The 22,222-nt window shown below is 46.7% G+C and overlaps 1 protein-coding gene and 1 pseudogene across 14 annotated transcripts in view; both read left to right on the plus strand.

The window, feature by feature from the left end:
• The window catches only part of LOC132517307 (UDP-N-acetylglucosamine--peptide N-acetylglucosaminyltransferase 110 kDa subunit-like), a 252,303-nt gene that overhangs the window by 68,712 nt on the left and 161,369 nt on the right, over nt 1-22,222 (plus strand). For 5 of the 14 annotated variants that reach the window (XR_009539693.1, XR_009539691.1, XR_009539694.1 and 2 more), the window contains 2 exons: nt 13,679-13,822; nt 14,594-15,733. The exons of 4 other annotated variants lie outside the window; for them this stretch is intronic. The gene's annotated coding sequence lies outside the window, so the exon portion shown is untranslated. Of the gene's footprint in view, nt 1-13,678; nt 13,823-14,593; nt 15,747-21,641; nt 21,659-22,222 lie in introns of those variants that run through there. 5 more of the 14 variants (XR_009539692.1, XR_009539690.1, XR_009539689.1 and 2 more) reach the window with 4 other exon arrangements.
• LOC132518432 (ferritin light chain-like) overlaps nt 13,725-22,222 on the plus strand; it is a 31,911-nt pseudogene continuing 23,413 nt past the window's right edge.

Raw genomic sequence — 22,222 nt, forward strand, 5'->3', positions numbered from 1 at the left:
TGTGTATGCACGTGTACAAACATGTGCACGTATGTACAGGTATAAGGGATGATGAGTGTCTGTTACAATGTGTATGAGAGAGACTGAGTGCATATGAGGTGGGATATGGGTGTGACAGGGAGATCCACTCCCCAAGGTGTGTGGAGTGTGTGGGTGTGGGTGTGACAGCTACTTGTCGGGTATGTCTGTGTGGAGGCATGCATATGTGACAGGTGCATGTGGCTGTACCTGGCTTTGCAGTGTGCGGGTGTGTGTCATGGGCGTACACATGTGAAGGACTGGGACTCTGGGGCTGAGGGGCATGTGTACCAGGGTGCAGTGTTCTGCAGATGTGAAGGTGTGGGAGATGTTTGCGTGTGAGTGTAGTGTAGGCAGGGTGCATGGATGAGGGGGTAGCTGTGTGAGGCTGTGAGCTCGTAGCCTGGGTTGGAGGGCTGTTTTCCAAGGCAAGGATGCTGCTTGAACAGAGGCCACCGGCATGAACACATGCGAAGGGGCTCCAAGGCACACAGTTGGGCGCTGACCCGCACGACGTACGAGGACAGACAAACCCGCCCCTGTCCTCCTTGGTCTCTCCTGGCGTCAGTGGTTTTCAAAGGAGCCTCCACGAGGACTGTTTGCTGTGCAGTTCCCCCCAGCCCCCAGCCCGTGCCTCTTCAAACACAGGGGTGCCCCCCAGGCAGCTTTGTGGAGGCTCCTGCCTCGACCATCTGAAGGCAGATGGGTGGGCTGGGATCTGCTGCCGCCCCCCCAGGGAGCGAGGAGGCGGCACTGCTCCTTCGGCCTGGGCACAGGAAGAGACAGATGGACTGCCTGTCTCGACACCCGGACGTGGGGTCTGGGGGTGGGCGGGCACCACCGGCAGAGGGGCTCTAGCGGGCAGCCCCCAGGTGGGCCCGAGCAAAGGCCAGGACTCTGCCCTTCACCTCCTCAGAGGGGCACCCGCCCTCACCCCGCAGCCCCATCACCTGTCTGGGCACAGGGGCCCAACTCCAGCCCCTTGTACCTCCTAAATACACAACCACTTCCCCACTCACAGCTCCAGCACCCCTAAACACACAGCCCCAGCACGCCCCCAAACACACAACCACCACATGCCTACCCACCCAAACACATATTACAGCCCTAGTACTTAACGAAAACCCAGATGTTTATGACCCCCAATATACCCCCAGACACCCCAACACACACACAAGGCTTCTACCACATCCTGAAACAGATCAACTCTTCCTCCAATCCCAGCACCTCCCCAGATACACCCAGGACCCTACTGTAGCCCTAATACCTTCCACACACCCAGGTTCTCAGAGTCCCAGCACCTAACCAGACACCCACAGACTCTCCCGACGGCCCCAGCGTTTCCCTCCGCTGCAGCTCATCACGTCCCCAGACACACCGATACAGCCCCCTACACCTTTCCAAACTCTCCCCGCAACATACACGTACACACACCGCCTCAACACCCACGCAGAGGAGGACACCCCTGTAGCCACACCATTTACCTCAAACACACAGACACGGTGCATCTTTGAACAGTAATGTTCCCTCAGCTTCTCGTACCTTCCAGGCCGTGCACGTGCATGTGCATCCCGCACACGCACACACCCCCCCCAGATCCCAGCATCTCCGCAAACAAGCAGTCCTCTGTGTGTTCCCCAGCAAGCTGCAGCTCCAGTACTTTCCTCAGCCATCCAAGGGCCCAGGGACAGCCCCCACCCCTCTCCAAACACCAGTCCCGCACTCATACACAGACACACAGGGCCCCAGCCCAGTCACCCCTCAGAGCAGCTCCGCCCTGCACCCACACCTCACCCTGCAGCCGCACTCCCACCATCACACGTTCCAGCACAGCCTCCCTCCTCAGCGCTCTCCATCACCACTCCCCCACCCCACCTTGTCCTCCCCAGCCTCCCTCCCCCAAACTCCCCCCAGATAGCCTCAGCCTTGCAGACACACTGGCCCACTCTTCCGTGCTCTCTCTCATTCTCGGCTGCCTGGTCCTCCCCCACTTCCCAGAGCCTCCTCTGCCTGGGGAGGCATCTCCACCCCCCCTCATTGCCCCAGGCCTTTCATTCCTGGACAGTGAGGCTGTACATCTGGTTCAAAGCTGCCCCACCCAAGACCCTGTGCTCTGGGCACCCTGGCCTGGGCTTTGGGGGTTTGGGGCCTCTTTGGGGGCTCTTGGCACCTGGTCATCCTGGTGTGTCAGCCAAGAACTGAGTACCCATCCACGCCCTGACTCTGTTGTGTATGGGTGGGGGTGGGGGGGTCTGGGCAGAGGGATTTACCCCCAGCCTGCACATTCTCAGGTGCTTGCCAAATCCCCCTCTTCTTGGGCTCACCTGAGGGGGACATTGGGTCTGGAGCTTCAGGAAAAAAAGATGGAGAAGGTGCTGGCTTGATATGCTTCCCCTCCCACCCCACCCCACCCCCAGATCCGGGCTTGGGGCTTGGTCTCCCTGGGAGTCAGTTCCAACAGTGAAGGTTACTTTACTAGATGCATGATTTTAAATGGAATCTCCACCATCTGTTCCACCCCCTAATTACAGATGCACAGAATCCACCTCAGAGGGCAGCATGAGGGGAGTGATTTAGAGGCTGAGCTGCTTCTGCCTGCATTAGGGCTGGGGAGACTGGGGGGGCCTCTGGGTATTGCTCACAGCCCCCCAATCCCATCTCTTTCCCAGGGACCCCTCGTGCCTCTTCTCTTGCTGGGGGAAAGGCTCCTAGAAAGGTGCCCCGACCCCCTAGACCTGAAAGAGGAGGCAACTGCAATGCTGAGAGAGGGTCCCTGAGAGATCACCTGTGTCCCAGGCCCCAAGTCTGGGGAGGCAGGCTCCATTAGAGCCTTAAAAAATTCAGTGGATCGATCTCTTGCCTGCTTCTTGTGCCCTGGGGAGCCACAGGCGCTGGCCTGGCCCAGGTGTCTGCCCACCTCAGGGGTAGCAAGGATTAGTGAGGTTAGGGAGGGGGCGGTTAGAGCAGAGGTGGGGACATCCAGGTTTTGGCAGCAGAGGATGTGGCCAGGCACGCCAGGACCCACCAGGTGTGTTTGCACGTATGTGCCGGTCCTCCTTGGCGCAGCTGGCAGGCCCGACCCCAGCTTGAGCCTTGCCCTGTGGGGCTGGACGGGCACCAGGGGCCGGAGGGGATGGGCCAGGGCCTGGGCCTCAGAGGGTTCCGAGGGACACCCCGAGGATGGGTCTACCTTTGCCTGTGGCTCCGGGGACCTGGGGCCCCGGCCAGCTCGCTGGTGGTGGTGGCGGCCGCGGGCACGCTGCGGTAGAAGCTGGAGCATTCACTGTGGGGAGAAAGGGAGAGAGGCCGGGCTACAGGAATTTTAAAGATTGCTGCAGGCAGGAGGGTCTCTGGAACCTTGTGGAGCGGGCAGTCATGCAGAAGTAATCCTATCGCTGCCTGCCTGGAGGAGAGGAGAGGAGAGGGGGCTGGGAGGGGAAGGATGGCGCAGCCGCCCCTTTCCCACCTCAGCCCCTGCCCCAGCCAGCTGTGGAGGGAGCCCGGGACCCCAGGGGGCTCCCCCGGGGAGGCACCACCCTTCCACCGCTGCCTGTGCCCCCTGGAGGGGCGGCACCGCAGCTGTTGCTCGGCTAGGAGCTCTGGGTTTTATACATAATGCAGCTTGGAGGTGGGGGCCCACTCAGCCTTGGGTCACCCACTGTGGCATCATCTCCAGCTGGCAGTCCTGTGGCAGAGCCCCTCTGCCTTCCAGCTTGCTCCTCCTCTTTTGCTATGTGAGTTTGGGCCAGAGGCCCAGCCTGTGTGAGCTGGGCCAGGGCAAAGGAGTGTGGAAGAACCCAGAACCCCCTGTCCTTTTGTACCCCGCCCCCACCAGCCTTCACAGGTTAACTGGCCACTGGCTCAGCAAATCCAGGCTGGGAAGGGATGACCCGCTGTACAGGGGCCTCCCCAGTTCCAGCCCCTCCATTTTGCAGATGGAGTAACCAAGTCCAGAGAGGGCAGGGATGGCCAAGGCCAGCCAGCTGATGAGCAGCTCCTTCCTGTCCCATTCTGCTGTCAGTCAAGGCTCTTCTCAGCCTCAGCTCAGCTAAGAGCAGGGCCTGGAGGGCGGGGGGGATGTTTGGGAAAGTGGTTGCGGCTGAGACGTTGCCATGGCGATGCTGCAGGATGCTGAGCTGAAGTGGGGGTCTTACAGGGTCTCTGGGGCCCCCAGCTCCACACCCCTGTGGTCTTCTCCTCCCCATCTCCTGTCCCTCACCCAGAGGCCTGTCAGGCAGCTCCGGTGACAGGCTGGGTGGGTGACAGGTGGTGCAGGTGATGGGCTGGGTGGGTGACGAGCTGGGTGGGTGACAGGTGGTGCGGGTGCGAGGCAGGCAGGTGACAAGCTGGGTGGTGACGGGCCCTGCTGATGACAGGCAGGGGGTGTGGTTGGCGGGGATGCTGTCTCCTGGCTGGTGGCCTGTCGCAGCCCCCCACCCTCACGCGTGTGCACATGCACAGACTCTGGGCTCAGAGCTTGGGGCTAAGATACTAATGAGGCTTATTACGTGTGGGGGGGCAGGTGCCCAGGCTCACTAATGAGAGGCCTTTAACGAAGAGGGGAGACAGCTGGGGGGCTTTGAGGAATTTGGCTGGCCCTCCTGGTCTGGAGGATGAGCCAGGTCGGGACCCCACCTACCCTTCCCCCCGGCCACTTGGCTCTGTGTTAATACTACCCACAGTCATGATAGTTACCATTGTCCAAGCGTTTGCTACACTGGCCGAGCCCTTTACATGCGTTTTCTTATTTCAACTCAGCAGTCGTAGGAGGGAGGCACTATTGCCCATTTTATGGATGAGGAATCTGAGGCTGAGAAGGCAAGGGACTTCACGTAACAAGTTTCTGTTGCAGCTGACATTTTAATCTTAAGTCTTTCTGTCCCCAGAGCCCGTGCTCTTAACCATCCCACCAGTAACACTCAGGTCTTGGCGCAGACCCCGACCTTCTCTCAGGGCCTCAGTTTCACTCTTCTGGAAAATGGATGTGCGGTGGAGGAGTGAGCACCATACGCTCTTCAGCTCTGACTTGGGTGGCTTCAGGGGCTCCTCCAGTTAACTGTCAAAGCCTCACCCCATCTGGCCCAGATTCTAGGTGACACCCCTGGACTGGAGAGAGGGCAGGGCTTAGCACTGAGGGAGCGGAGCTGAAGGGGGATACCTGGGGTATCCAGACCACTTCCTGCATTGTGTGGTGGGGAGGCTGAGGCCTGGAGAGGAGCAGCAAGGGCCCAAGGCCACATACCCTGTAAGCTGTAGGGCCCCGTGGGATCCCAGGTCTCCTGGCCTGTTGGAAGGGCAGGGCTGGGAGTGGTGCCAGAGCTGGAGGTCACCTCCTCCTGGACCCACCCACCAGCCTAGCTTCTGCCCTGGAGGTTGTGAGCCCCTACATCCTGGGAGGGGGCAGGGGGCTGTTGGCCACCTCTTTAGGGCCATGCCCCTTCCCCGTCAGTCTGGGCCCGTAGTGTCAGTTGATCTCCTCCCTTTGGGACCCATTGGGGTGGAAACTCCCTGGCAACAACTGATGGATGGGTTAAGGCCTTGACATTGGCCTGGGGCCACAGCATGACCCTGGAGGGACCAGGCTAGGGCTGGGGGGCTTGGAGGGGAATTTAAGGGAGAAGAATTAGGGTCATAAATCTTGGAGCATCTGGGTTCTCTTCTCCTCGACCTTAATCTCTTACCAAACCTGCTCTCCGGCTGCTCATCCAAGTCTGAGGGTTGAGGGGGGTCCACCTGCCCATTCCCCTCTCCCTCCAACTGATGCCTCCCACCCCCCCGAAATTGCACCCCCTATGGGGAAGAACAAGTTGCAGCCACTGCCGCTGGACAGAATTAAGAACTTGTGTGTCTAGACTACTGGATTTGGCCTCTGATTCATAACGGTAGGCAGGGCAGAGAGCTTCACTGCCTCAGTTTCCCCAGCCTTGGGTTTGAAATCCTCTCCTGGTGCCTGACTGCTCAGTCAGGAAGGAGTGCTAAGACCAAGAGGGATTTCACAGCTGCGGGACACATGGCCCTGTCCTCAGAAGCCCCATTCTGAGATAAGCAGCACAGTCCTGGCCTTGAGAGCCCTCAAACCCAGAGGTGAGGTCTTGAACTCAGGCTGGGTGTGCGCTGAGGCTCAGGTAGGGAGTGGGTGGTGTTGGGTGGCTGGTCTGTTTTCTGAAGCAAAGGCCGAGGCTGGGGAGAGGCCAGAAGAAGGGTGGAGGTTTGCCTGGGGGCCTGAGGAGCCGTCTGTGGTTGGGGGTGGGAGCCTGGAAGGGTCTGGCTTTCCCATAGTCCTGGGCAGCTGTAGCCTGAAGTTCTGGGGCCCTCCTAGCTCCCCAGGGAACCCGCTGCTGCCCGGCCCTGGGGACCCAGGCATCCTGGCAGGTGAGGGCGGGTCTCCGGCAGGCGCCCTGCCAAGCCTCGCAGCCTGCTCACCAGGAATCTTGTTGCTGAGAGATGGAAGATCCAGGTCGGGCCTGCAGCTCATCTCTCCCCTCCGGGAGGAGGAGGGGCCCAAAGATTCCTTCCTGCACCCGCCCTCCCATCTGGGGCAGGGCCCTCCTCAGCAGTGAGTGGGGCTGGGGGGCCCAGGACAGGCCTCTAAGGCTCCGTCACATGTCCTGGAGCCTAGCCCAGCCAGCAGTGGGCACCGGGGCACTCTGGAGGCAGAATGAGCCTGGTGTGGCAGAGGAGAGGCGGGGGTAGGGTGCTGAGGCCACAGGGGGCCCTGCATAGGGGCCTAAGCCTGGCCCTGGCCCTCACTGGCTCCCCCAGGGCAGAGGGTGAAGAGTTGGTTCTCTTCCATTATGGGAGCGTGATTTTATTCCACGTGTCACGGAGTCTGAGATTAACTTGCTCACCAGTCTGTGACAAACCCCTCACATCCAACACACACATACACACACAGAGGCACAGAGACACACGGAGATCCTTGGTCTCACAAAGGCACCTTCCACAGACACACATAAGCATTTCCATACTACAACGCATGGCAGACTCTCACATGCAGATACACAAGCACACACTCACACTTAAAGATACACCGAGATCTAGATCCACAGTCTCCAAAGCACAACGTTCTCCCACTCACACTAAGGCCACACAGACAGAGATACAAACAGGCGGTCCAGGGGGATGCTCGCAGCCCTACCTAGACATGCACAGATCAAGGACGCCCGGTGCCCCACAGGCACAGATACACATAGACACACACAACCCCAGACACAGTCTTGTGGGCAAGCCTAGACCAACCGCCACACACACTGAGACAAAGGCCCAGATACATACAGAGACAAAGACAGGCACAGACACACAGCCGGCAGCACGCACACAAGCACAGGCGTGCACACCCGGACACAGACAAAGACAAATAAATGCCCAGAGGTTTTGCTGTGGACAAAATGTGAGGCGCACACACACATCTGGGCCTCCTGCTCGACCTCTCTACCTGGGGACGTGGTGATCTGGCGCCCGTGGCTCCAGGGAGAACTCTGAGGAACCTTCTGCTCGGTCAGAGCCCCCCACCCTGGGCCCAGGGCCAGCCCCCACCTCTGGCTCCCGGCCCGTGGCCGAGGCCACGCAGCCACACCCTCAGCAGCGCCCTGACATCCTACCTTACCCTCCGCGTCGTGCACACTCACGGTCACACCGTCTCCTGCACGTGCTCACGACACCCTCCACGCCCGCACATTTATGGTTTCTCACTCACACCCCCCTCAGGTGTCCCCTCCTTGTTGTCTTTCTCAATCACTGTCCCCACCCTCTCGCCCCGCAGACATGCACAACCTCCAGCACAGCCTTCGTGGCCCACACCCTCGCCTTCTCATGCAGACCCCCATGCACAAATAGAACGCACGGGCTCTCCGCCACAGACCCACAAGCCACGTACACGCGCTCCTTCACATACTTCCTCAGCACCGCTCTCACAGACTGATTCACAAATGCAGCACACTCACACACGCACACTCCCCCGCATACATCCCCACCGCCTTCTCACATGCGCGTGTGCGTGCACACACACACATACTTTCAGAGCCTCCCTCACACCATCACTTTCCTTCCTCTGTCTCTCACAAACACTCCCTCTGCCAAGAGCGTGGCTCTGCTGCAGAGCAGCCCCTGAAGTACTTGTCACTGTACTCCACCACGTCCTTGGCCTTCCTGGCCTCAGTCTCTTCCCTTCCACCTCCAGCCCTGCTTACTGTGGCCTTGTATTCTTTTGCCATTTCTCTGTTTAGTCAACAAGAATATAGAGAGTATTCATTTATTCATTCAACAAATGTTGACTGAGCACTGATTATGGGTTAAGCATTGGGGATACTATGATGACACAGGTCCTTCCCTCGTAGAGCTCTCAATTTTGTGTCCAATTCGTTTGCTGCTTGTCTCATCTGACTAGAATGGAAGGTAACCCTTGATCTTGGATGTTGAGAGATGTGTAGGAGTTCACAGGAGGAAAAGTAGGGGAAGGGTGTTCTAGGCAGAGGGCAAAGCATGTGCAGAGCCTACAAGTAAATCAAGGTACAGTAGGCTGGAAACTGAGATGATGCTCAGAGACGAGAGGAGAAGCTGCAAAGAGGGAAGAAGCCAGATGTCACAGAGTTTAGATGCCATGCTCAGGGGTTTAGATTTTGTCTAGTGGGCCACAAGGAGTCATGGGAAGTCTTTAGTGACAGGACAGGGTGAGGAAATGATGGTGGTCTGACCTAGAAGAGGTGAGTGGGAAGGAAAGGAGACTCATTTAGGCACAAGAACCAGTGGGGTTCCAGTTCCAGAGCTGTGACCTCAGGAAAGTCACACAACCTCTGTGACCTGGGTCCATCACATGAGGATGGGAGACAGTACCAGAGCCGGGCTTATGGTATATGCTCGGTAAACAATAGGCATTATTGTCAGTTATTGGTAGGACACGGCAGGGCATCAGATGAGGAGGAGATTTTACTGAGCACCTACTGAGTGCTGGGTACTGCGCCAGGTGCTGGGGCCCAGAGGGGAGGTGGTCTGCGGCTTCAGGAAGCTCACACACCGTAACCACAGTTCACGTGAACAACAGAGCACGGGGTGTGAGGGTAGAGGAAGCACCTCGGAAGGTTAGAGGAGCATGAGGGCTCTGGGTGGCTCACGAAGGAGCTGTCATTGAGCCGGACCCTAAAGAGGCTGGTTGAACTTGGGCAGGCAGAGGTGGGAGAAGGAGCTTCGGGGAGAAGGAGCCCTGTGAACGACAGCCTGAGGGCAAGGGGTCTAATCCGGCTGTTGTGCGGGACACAGGAAGGGGGTGTCGTGGGATGGGATTATGGAGGCGAGACCTTGGTGGCCAGGCTAAGAGGGGGGGTCAGCACGGGCTGAGCTGCACTCTAGAAATCCCATGTTTTGGTGGTAACATGGAATGTGTCCATTAGAGACTCTGCTCCAGGCTCCGCCAGTAAGCCGTTGCCCTCTTCGACTTCAGTTTCCCCATCTGTGTGATGAGTTCAGTCTTGTTTAGGAGGGAGTTCCGGTATCATGTTCTGGGGCTGGCCTAGCCTACTTCGTTGGGCATCTTCTGGCCTGGGATTCTGGGTCTCAGCAGTGCTTCCTTCCTGAGCACCCTCAGCCAAAGAAAGGAGCAAAATGAGGGGTTCCCCAGAGGCAGGTTTTGGGCGCTGCAAATGAGGGGCCAGGAGCTCCACACGGAAGGGAGGGGTCTTTGCCTGGATCTGACTCCAAGCCCCAGAGGGAAACCAGAAGAGAATGTCAAGGTCCCTCTTCCCTCTCGCCCTGACCCGTGTGGTGGCAGATGTGGGCCATGTGCCCAGTCCCTGGTCCAGGGGGTATCAGGACTATTCTGCCCACTGACAGAGGAGCAGGGCTTGGGTTCAAGAATGTGGCCCAGGGCTTAGAGTCCCCTGGGGTTAAGGAGCCAGGAGGCCAATCTTAGGGTGGCAGAGCCAAGTAAACGCCCATGGGTAACAGGGTTCATTTATATTTGGTGTTGCCAGGAGTTGTGGTCTAAGGCAAGTCCTGGTGACACCCAAAAAAATAAAAAAAGAAAAAAAATGCTGATTTTATAAAGACTGCTTTCTTCCATAGTTGACAAACTTATGATGGTACCGATGGTTGGACACTACTCTTAGAGATGAAAAAGGTCTTAAGGAATCTTCCATATTCCATTCACCAATCTGTGTTCTTGTTCAAAGCAAAATTAATTCCTTTCAAAATTAACGTATTAGCTTAATAATAATTTTTAATCTTAAAATAATCTATCTGTGAGAATGGGAATTTTGGGTAGGAAAAAGTGACAGAAGATGGGACAAAAAGAGAATTCATAGAAAGACAAAACAGAATTTTTTAAATGGTGGGTACAAACTTCTGTTTCCAACTATATCAGTTGGAAAACATACTAGGAAAGGCCTTAGGAAAACATACTAGAAAGGCCAGATAAATCATAAGCAACATTTGACTGTGAGCGTTAGAAAGCTACTGAGGTAGCCATGACCTAGAAAAGTAAAATAGAGAAAGAAACTCACTGAAGTGAGAACAATATTCTGCACATGCGTTTCTAGCCCAGTCATTTAGAAACTACTGATGAAGAGCAAAAGTCTGAGAAACCAAACGTGGCTCCTAAGAGGTAGAAAAGCCAGTAGAACATAGGACAATGTCATAGGACTAAGGAAACCAGAGTTGGAATTGAGAAATAACAAGGCAGCTAGAATTTTAAGGACCAAAATCACAGAGAGAGTAAAGATTCAGAGAACGGAGCTGCATTCAGCAACAGTGTTCCCTTGCAGTATTTTCCATGTATAAAAGGTAGACAAGACAAGATGCTAAGAAGTCAAACAAAAGCTAACTGAAGTCAAAGCAAAGACTTAGTTGGCTCATAATGCTGAAGAGACAAATTGGGGTTCAGAACCTATGAAAGATTTGTGGCCCAATGGAAAACTAATGATACGAATTAGGACACTGGAAGTCTCTACGTGTGTGTGTGTGTGTGTGTGTGTGTGTGTCTGTCTGTCTGTCTGTCTGTGTGTCTGTGTGTTAGGAAGGTTGATGCAACATCTACATTGAACCTTATAAAGAAGGAAAATGAGTATGAAGTTGGTCCAGGTGACTGAGGTGATCTTCCCCTACCTAAGAATAGGAAATTCTCTCCTCAAGAAAATACAGTTGACCCTGGAACAATGTAGTATTTAGAGCCGCTGATTCCCTGTGCAGTCAAAAATCCACATACAACTTTATGGTCGGCCCTTCTTATCTGTGGTTCTGAATCTGAGGATTCAACCAACCACAGCTCATGTAGTACTGTATTACTTATTGAAAAAAAAATCCATGTATAAGTGGATCTGTGCAGTTCAAACCCAGGTTGTCCAAAGGGCAACTGTAATGTCATTCAGATTCTCTACAACTTGTCATATCCCAAGTCTGGTATTCACTGAAGAACCACCAAGACTACCAAAAAAAGGAGAATTAGAATAAAAAACAAAACAGAATCAGAATCATAGATGACCTAAACATTAAATTTCATACATATTTTGGTAAATATTATCAAGTTCAAGAAAATAGATGACAAGGTGAAGAATTTAACTTGACAACTAGAAACTAGAAACTGATTGAAGTTGAACTGATAGAGTTAAAAATTATACGAAATTTAAAACTCGGTAGTGGATTGGACACAGGTAAAGAGAGGTAAGTGAACTGGAAGATAGAGTAGTAACAATATAAAGACTAAAGCACGGGAAACGAAAAGAATAAAAAGTACACATAAGCGCATTTGAGACAGTAAACATTTTTATCATATGTGTAAACTGGAGTCCAAAGAAAAAAGGAGAGAGAGATTGGGATGAAAACAATATTTCAGAAATATTAACAGCTGAGAGATCTCTAAAACTAAAAGGAATATATGGAGCCTTAAATTCAATAAGCACTAAAAAAAAAGCAACAAGAACAAATACAAAGAAAACCACACCTAAGATCACCACACTACAATTCATGAACGGCAAAGAAAAACATGACATCTTAAAAGCAGCCCGACGAAAAAGAGAGCGATTACTTTCAAAGGAACAATAGGATTAAGATTACAGTTTACTTCTCAGCGAAACTGAATGGATACTAGAAAATAATGGAATAACATTTTTAAGTGCTAAAGAAAAGAGCTGCCCATTGGGAATTCTAGAGGCAGAGAAATTGTTGTTTGGAAGGAGAGATGCAATAAGGAAATTTGCAGACAAACAAAATTTAGAAAATATTTTCTCATCAGAACTGACTGAATTAAATTATAAAGGGAGACCTGCAGGCAGAAGGAAGATTATCACAGATGAAAATAAGGACTTTATAAAGAATTATGTATAACAGAAAGGATAAATAAGTGGATAAACCTAAATAAAATCTAACAACACAAAAGGGTAATAATAAAATATATCAAAAATTAGAATGCATTAAAACAAATGGAAGAGGAAAATATAGTAAAAGAAATTTAAGATTTCAGCATTGCCTGAGAAGCAGTAAAACAGCTAATAAGTCATGGTACATGTGTAACTGCTACTTATATAAAAATAACAAGCTAATACAAGGCAAAACGGAATTTGAAGAAATCTCAAAGGAAGAAAGAAGAGCAAAAGGAACATAACAAGGTGGGACAAATAGTAAACAAGGAGTAAACGATCTGTAAGAAAATACATTAACTGTAAATACTCAAATGACAAGGATTATTGAAACAAACAAAAAACCTAATTCTATGCCACCTACAAGAGACAAGAGTCAGATTGAAAATGAAAGGATTCAACAATTATGTCATAACAACAATAAGTAAAATTGAAGAAGATTTTTTAATGTTAACATAGATTTGAAAGCAAAAAGTATCACTGGCGATAATGCAGGATAATAAAACCCACTGTTACTTTACAAGGAATATATTATAAATCTAAACTTCAATGCAATATATGAAGGGAAATTCCAAAAATCTAAGTAGAAATAGAAAAATCTGAATTACCTAGATCAGTAACATAGAACCACAACAATAAATCAGCAGATTATAGAAGATCTGAATACCATCATTAAAAACTTTGGCCTAAATTTATATAAAACACTGTACCAACAATGATGGAATATATATATCCTGCAGAAATTTTTAGGTGCACGTGGCACATTTATAAAATTGACTATATTCTGGTTATAAAACAAGACTCCGAATAAGCAAGAAATTTAAAACTATATAACCAATATTTTAGCAAATAGTTGGATATTAAAGACATACTTCTGATCATTATGTAGGTCAAAGATAAAGTTGCAATGGGAATTAGAATTTTATTAATTGAATGATAATGAAAATATGCCATAACAAAACCTGTGGGTTGCAAATAAAGCTGTGGTCACAGAGAAGTTTATGTATTCCAATTATACTCTCTAAATGTAAAAGGGAAAGGAATAAAGCAACTAGAAGATAACCTATCACCCTGAGGTAGGCAGCTCCTGAACTGTACCTGGTGGGGAAGGCAGGGCAGAACTTCAGGAGGCCAGCTGAGAGCACGGTGAACACCATGTCAGGAGCAGTCTCCAAGAAAGAGAATTTAATGTACAAAGGGATGACTAATATATATTTAAGAGCCAGCACCCTGACCCTTCTTAAGGATGACTTACGTTGCTGGGGAAAAAATAAGAAGTGCTCGATGTAGCAGGTGAATAGCTTTATAATTCCCAGGAGAATCTTGGTACCAGGACCACACAATGAAGAACTTGGAGTCCCCATGGCTAATCCAGCAGAGAAAAAAGGAGGAACAGAGATGCGAGAGAAAATAAAGGGAACTCTTGGTGCAATTCGGTGCTGCTGCAGGCCCAAGTCCAGGTATGTGCTCTGTATCTCCACATCTTAAATAAAAGCCACCATGTTCCTCAGTCTTTCAGGTACTTAGAATTTCTCTTTAGAACCTGAAAATGGGGTCACGTTTCCGGTCTGCATTGCTAGAATACAAAATAGAGGCAGGATGTTTGAAATAGTTCTCCATCTGGCAGAGGAGGCCTTGAAGCTGTGAGCCACTCGCTGCAAACCAGCAGGACATGAAGGATTCTTGAGCAGATCTGAAGCTACTGGGAGGCCTTTGAGGAGTTAAATCCCATAGTAAATACTGTACCTTCAATGGCCCCTTCTCCCTCTCTGTCCAGTCTTCCTCCACTCCCGTGGGGGCCCAAAGGGGTTAAATGAGCACTCTTTGACTTGTACTTGGTGGTCCCAGAACTTGACGTGGGCTTGGAGACTTCCAGGAAAAGTCTGCCTTCCATCTACTGGCTTGGGTTTCTTGGGCTCTCTGCTCCAGGCTAATCCCTTCAACCTGCTTTTCCCATTTCTGCCAATAATCCCCCTCTCCAGACCTTCCTAATGCTCTTCTGGGGCAGGGGGGAGACTTACTGAGGGCAATATTTATTTCTAGAGGGAGAGGTGACCACATGACTTCACACTGGTCGTCCCCTTGATTATTCAGTTTCTGTCTAGATTAGTCGTGGGTGTTTGTGCACCCCATCCTCACCCCCAGGAGGCTTTAGAACACTGTCCTTATCTCAGCACTGAGCCTCTCTCTAGCCTCCTTCCCTCTCTCTCCTTACCCATCTTTACCCACAGACTCGCAGGCTTTCTGGACCTCAGAGGAAGATAAGCACTTCACAGAACCTCTGCTACAGAACCAAACATATTGAAATGACTCTTTACGAAGATACTGAAACAACAGAAAAAGAATACAAGACGATTGTTTCTCCTGAGGGTTCAGTTACCTAGGGGGCCTTTAGTAAACTTTGACTGATAAATCTAACCTTTCCTTCCTTGGCAATAGTTGATCACACTGTGAGGAAAACAAGTTAGAGAATGGAAAAATAATATTTGGATTTCAACGAAATAATAAAGATGCAGGAACTATCTTTGACTTTTGCAAGGTAAGAAGAGAGTTTACATTTTGATTATTTGATGGCAGGAATCCCTTTTACAACAGGGCCAGTCTGCATGATGCATTTAAAAATCAACCTTTTCAAATATAGCCATAACCCCCACAAGATTTCTTGATTTCTCTGGGGTCAGATAAACTGTCACATTTCACAGTGGTGCCCTGTACATGAAAATGATAAACATAACCTGGAAGCACGGCAGTGGCTAAAACTATGGAGCTGGCAGCCATTCGCTGAAAGTATTTTTTGCTTTTAATTCATTGCATAAAATGCTAATGTCCAAATTCAGGCAGGTAGATCTTACCAACCATCAAGAGCTTCAACCCTGCTAACAGCTAAGTATGCATTTTTAAACCCTACTTTGACTGCTCCAGAAACTTACTGGGTTTCGTTAATGCCTCTGTTACTATTTCCTTTGTGTCGTTTGCTTTTTCTTTAAAAACACAGCTGTGTGATCTTGGGGAAGTTATATTATTTCCTTGAGACTTGGTTGCCTTCTCTGTGAATATCTGGGTATAATTTTAGTATTGCTCAATAGAATTTTTGGTGATAATGAAAATATTCTATATCTGTACCATGCAATGCAGTATTCAATAGCTACATGGAGCTAATAAACATCTTTGAAATATGGCAAATGCAACTGAGGAACTGAATTTTTAATCTTATTTTTAAATTTGTTTAAATATAAATAATGCCATGTGGCTAGCATCTGTTGACAGTACAGATCTACATAATATTTTAAGGACACTCTCCACTCAAAAACTCTACCATTCATTAACTCAACCTAAATATTTTTGCCCTCTGACAAACAAAAAATAATTTATGCTTCCCTTGAAATTTTCTGTCAAGACCTTTATCAGTTTGGGGACATTATATTCTTAAAATTGACTTTGCTTTATGAAACTTTAATAATGCTGGAGTTTCCTGCCCTTGGTAACACCTTTGTGTTGATGGGAAATATTGTGGATGATCAAGGACCATTCAAGAGATCATGGAGAGAAACCTCTTCTGGATTTAATTTCATTATGAGGATGTCAAAATGCTACATTACTTAAAATAAAACCCGTACCGTTTTTATGCTAAGTTATATTCTACATGTAGATGGAAAAATGTTAAAAAGATTTTTAAAGAACTGCGCATCTATTTTTGAAGCTGATTTGCCTGTTCAAGGCTTGCTAGCACTTTATCCATCTCAGTACTATTTCACTTAGTAAACAAATGCAGTTGCCATAATTGCTGCTTAGGTGTCTGTGTTCCCTTCTAGGCTATATGTTTTTGAAATTAGATACAATATTTATATCACAGGCCCTATGTATAGCACAATACCCATTGCTAATTCAGATTGTGTTTTAAGATATGAGACAAAATGTAAGACTTTTATTATAGTCATAAACATCTAGCAAACCAACCAGAAAATAAATGCTAGTTTTCAGTTGGTTGGCCGAGAACAAAAAGTGAAGAATACCTAATGCAAAACCATATCTCTAATAACTACTGTTGGATTTAGAGCACACACATGCTAAAAAATATCTTCTTATCAAAGATTTGAGGTTGGACCTGAAAAAATTATATCAGAAGTGAAAATAATCATGTGGTCTGACCAGCGTGGATCACACAAAGTAAGTGTATATATAAAGTAGATAGACTACGAGGTCCTACTGTGTAGCACAGGCAACTATATTCAATACCTTGTAATAACCTATAATGGAAAAGGATCTGAAAAAGCAATACATATATCTGAATCACTGGCTGTACACCTGAAACACAACATTGTCAATCAACTATACTTCAAGTAAAACAAAACAAAACAAAAAACTAAGTGTAAAGGGAAGTATAGTTTTATAAATTCACCTCTGATATCCAATGGACCAACTGAAAGACAACAGAAACTACAACTATCTAGGAGACAGGACATGGCCGGCAAACCAGGCCGTTACCCTCGGTAACGGTCATACCTGCCAAAAAATATACAGACTAGCCTGCATTCATGAATACATAGGAATTCTTCATTTATCTGGCATTGTTAGGCAATGAGGTATTGTATGTTAGGAGAAGTTTTTTTAAAATGACAAATTGAAGAGGAGTTATTTTAACCTTCACTCGGTAATGTTTTTCTAAAATTAAGAAATGTACTACTGGTGTATCTAATGTTTCCTTGATAACTCGGGGTCATCAGTTCAATCAACGTTTGCATGAATAATGCAAATGGAAACAAGACAGGCATGCTTACTGAAACTGAAATGGCTGGAATAACTGATGAGAGAGCAAGAAAAAAGCAAAACTGAAAACAAACCGTGATCAGGAAACAATCAGTCAAGTTCTGACTTTCTGTACTTAGTTTCAAAAAGAGATACCACAAATCCCAGCGGGAGACTCCAGCATCATTAGCTGTCTTTCTCCTTTGTTTCCACCTTCCTTTCCTTTTCCTTCTACCCTAGATTGTTCCAGGAAGTGTTTATAGCTCCTTGCAAGACAAATTCTAATACTTGCTTTCTCTCACACAAACTTCACAATATGTCCATGTGGTAAATGGTGTGGAGGTAAAAGAGAATTCATCACAGGAACAGCTCCTACGAAAATAAAATTAGAAACTAGCTTCTAAACATGCAGAGAGAAGGGCGTGGTGTCAGGCACTAATTTCCTTGCGAATTCCTCTCCATTTCTAATAGACGTTCTTCTTTACCAAGATCCCTTTTTATTGGTGTCCTATTCCAGACTGCTCCACTCCGCCCATCCTCATCCTGTAAAATACATTCACAGTCTTTTGTGACCCTACTTATTTGCCCATTAAATAATCAATCATAGAACTGTCGGAATTAAATGTAGAGTGAAATTAAAATACTGGAGTCACTTGGAGGGTTTAAGCAGCTCCACCAGAAAATACTGGGCATGGATTTAAAAGAGGCTGCGTGGGACTTGCTCTTTTCCAAGTTCTTTCTCAAGAAGTATCTGAAATAAGCCTAAATCCAGAGTTAATCAGACTGGCCTGCTTTCTCAGGTGGACTGGAATTCTGCTCTTTCCTCTCAACTCCCTGATGTCAGTGGTACTTTCCGGAGAGGAGGTGGACTTCTCTGCCTACTGCAGAAGCTCAGTTCCCCCAGGACCCACTCCCCATCTGAATCCCACACTGGAGGCCAGATGCCAGCCTTCCCAGAACATTCGTGATCTCCTTTCAGTTTTTGACCTGCTCAGATTAGGTCCCTCTAGACTCTTTCTGGAAACCTGATCTTCAACCCGTTTCCCTGACCTCGATGGTTACCTGCCTACTTTAGGCCTCAGGTGCTTTAGCTATAAAATGATATAGTTGCCCTTAATTCTAAAGTCTTCTTTCTAAAGCGCTACAATGTGGTGGCTCCTTGAAAATGTTTCTCTTTGCTGGTTTTAATTTTGTAGAGAATTAAAACCCCAGCCACTCTAAAAGACAATAAGTTACATTGGATAAGGAAAGTGTGCTTTTGTAGTTAGATTAACAGGGATGGAAGACGACTTAGTATGTTTTAAGATACTCATGATCCGTTCTCGTGAGAGTCGGGGAAGAAGGGGAAGAGAGTTAATAAAATACCAAACAATTGTGACAAATTAAGTTCACCAAGATGTAGGTGATTAGTTACTACTTGAATAAACCACACAAATCCAATCCAAGTTTTCCTTTAGTTTTCTAAGAAGGATCCCAGTGAACTGAGTCCCATGTTCAGTGACTCCACGTTCAATGGCTTAGTCTTTAAAAACTGTTATGTTGCTGGAAGCAGAAATATTGCCCATCAGTCCTAATTGATGTTTAGCTATCACGCACATTTGAAATAAATTTATTACTTTGCCTGATCTCAGTGTAATACATTCTAAAGGGGCAAAGAGCACACGAAAAGTTATGGAGTCTCCATCTTCTACACTGAAGTGTGCAATAAATTACATATTATTTGGCCGTGAAATTCACAAGCCATAGAAACCACACCATTAGCAATGTATACAGTGGTAAACAGCAGGTAATGAGAATGATATAAAATAAAACAGACTGTGTAGGTTGGCACTGCTGCCAATAAAGCAATTATTAAATGCATTCATATGCATCTACGCTAGGTAAGCTCTTTAGGGCAATTGATATGAGTTCTACATACCTGTCAGGATATTATATATAGCCCACTTTCTATGGCGTTTATTCAAAGACGCTGAGAAAGGGTTACTCTGGGTAAATTCAGACCTTTTCTCAATATAGAATTTGGTCAACATGCATTCTGAACAGCAAAATTTCACAGTATTTTCCTACACTAATTGCCACCTCAGCAAATGCAGGATTAAGTATAATGGATTATAAGAAGTTAGAAAGGAAAGATGGAAGAAAAGAAGGAAGGTAGAAAAAAGGTGGATATGGAGTACTTCAACGTTTATGTAGAGTGGACCTAAAACTAACCTGAGGTTTCCCTGAATTATTAGCATATGCTATAGAAACTTAAATGAAAAAATAAAAAAATCCAGCAAGGGAAACTCAAAGATTCTTTGCTTTTTCACTTTACTGCATATACATGTCCATCTTAAACAATCTATATGCTTATATCCAACAAGAGAGCATTGTTTTGCAAGACTGTTTGGGTTCTATCAGCATGTAAAGGTCAGACAACTCAACTTTAGCAGAGTCAGCTTTCAGGTGAATAATTGTTTCTTTCAGGTTGCGAGCATTTGAATTCTCCAGAAATGTTTCCCAAAACATGAAAATTAAAAGAGTCCTAGGACAGCGTCCTTTAGAAGTTTTATAGTATCAAGGTTTTTGGAGGAGGAGTATCCTTGTCCATTATCAACACAATGCTTCCAAGCAGGTCAATTTTTGCTGAGAATATTATATAACAGAACCCACTTCACCTCCATTATACTGACAGTGATCTTCCTTACTTCAACCTTGTGCTTCTTATAAAGTTGAAAATACTGAGCCAAGAACAGACAGTGACAATGCCAGAGACTCAGACGTACCTATAGGTGCCTTCAGACAACATCAGCCACCCAGGCTAAAGTCCTGGTTTAAAACATCCCAACATGAATGAATCTCAAAAACCATATGCTGAGCAAGTGAAGCCAGATCAAAAGGGCACCTACTGTATTATTCAACTTACATGAGATTCTCAACTGGGCAAAAGTCATCTCTAAAGATAAAAAACAGATCCGTGGTGGCCTTGGGGTGGGAGATGGGGATACTTTTGCAAAAGCCTAGGAGGAAACTTTCTAGGGTTTTAGAATTGTTATCTATCTTTATGGGGGTGCTAGTTATACAAATGTATACATTAATTAAAAGTCACTGAGCCGTTGACTAAAAATGTCTGCATTTTATTTTATGTAAATGATACCTTAATAAGGTTGATTACAAAATGAACCAAAACCAAAACAAAGCAGAAGAAAAACCTCTCAAGACCTTAAAGAAAATACACTGTTTTCTTCCAGGGTACCAGACTGGAAATGAGGCATTGGTCTGTTCTACCCTCAGATTATCCCTAGGATTATCTAGTCTATTTTAAAGCACTAGAGTCCCCTATCAGGAAAACTCACCCCACGTTTAATTACTTTGATTTCTTCTGTGCCTCTTCTCTCAGCACAGTGAAGCCATTCATGGAAGAAAAACCAGCTTTTTCCAACTTTGCATCACCATATATTATTTGCAAAGCTATTATTTATAGAATAAAATTTGGCTACACTTTGTAAAAATCTAGCTTTTTGAGCCTTACAAATCTTAACAGTTAACCTATTGCCTCCACTGGAATTTGGAAAAAAAATTATATTGAAAATGAATAGCTGAGAATTGACATTTTTGCTTTTTGTGATTTTCTCTTCCCCTAAGATAGAAGTGAGTAGGAATGAGAAAAACATACATAAAGAAAAAAAAATTATCTTGCTGCCTTTGCATGGTTATAATTTATAGGAGGCCCTTTTCAACAATAATCTATTATCAGAATCAATAAAATATAATCTCCATGAAGGCCAGGCCAGGATATTTGTCTCTTTTTCAGCAGATTGCAATACAAACCACATTCATGGATATGCTTCTTGATGATCTTTGTAATACTGTAACAGTTGACCATTTCCTCATGCCTCTTCACCTTAACTTCAACCTGGTTTTTCACTGATGACCTCACATTTCCTTCCCTATCACTTGTTTGTGGGCCTCTTTTCCAACTCCAACTCCAACTCCAACTCGCATTTCACTCTGGAACCAAAGGAAGACTCACACCTTCCTGCTTTTTAGTGATACCTCAAGGTCATTTCCATATTGTGATCACCCTGAAGAATAGCCAGACAATTGTTATTTCAGAGCCATCTGACAGTTTGTAGCTCTAAAAATTAACTAAGGACCAAATTTGTCAAAAATATCCTAGTTTAAGATTTTGGTAATACAGCAACAGTAATCCCGAAGTCACTTATGACAATCAGTGTGGGAAGCACCCTCCTTCAGGAAGATCCTTTGCCATACAATACTCTTTCCCTGTCTGGTAATAAGGAAGAATGGCCGTGGAAAGTAACCTTTTGTGGAAAGAAATACTTGGCTTCGAGAAGGCTTGCAGTTCATATCTTTTTCTTAAATTAGATTCCCCATTAATTACTTTATCCACAAAGAGGTAATTATCAGAATTATGTAAGCAGTTAAGGAGATGCTACTCCACATCCTTTCAGCTTGTTGACCTTTCTCACTTTATTTCATGTGGCTATCTGAAACATCAGTGATTTACATGTCTTTCTTTTTTTTTAACAGATTTCTGTGTGTGTGTGTGTCCCCATGATGAAAACATCATTACAGTAAAATATCATGAATAGACTCAAGAAGCAGAGTCTACTGAAAGTCCTGGAAAATATGAAAGCACTAATATTCATGGACAGCTCTACACTCTGAAAGTTACTCCAAATTTTGTTGATCTCTATTTTGTCTAGGAGTTTTTCAAATTTTCTACCACGATCATTTGTTAGTTTTATAATTACATAATAAAGGCATTACATCATACAATCTTTTGTTATCCATTGCAGTTTTAAAACTATTCCTTTCTTTGTCCTCAGCAGATATGTCATAGATTATTAGTACACAAGCAAAGACTTTCAACGTAACAGTACTTTATATTGAGAAGAACTGTACTGAGCTATCTCTATCCTAAGACAATGCACTAGGAAAGCACTAGGAATTCTTAAGCACTAGGAATACAGAGACGATCAAGGGGCAAGTTCCTTGCCTTCGAGTATACATGATCATTATAGCAAATGCTTAAACAGCACTTAGTATGTAACTCACCACAGCAGTCTTATTATGCTCCTTTTTAATAGGTGAGCAGAGGAAGCCACAGG

The sequence above is a fragment of the Lagenorhynchus albirostris genome, chromosome 3 (genome assembly GCF_949774975.1).
Source record: "Lagenorhynchus albirostris chromosome 3, mLagAlb1.1, whole genome shotgun sequence".
NCBI lineage: Eukaryota > Metazoa > Chordata > Mammalia > Artiodactyla > Delphinidae > Lagenorhynchus > Lagenorhynchus albirostris.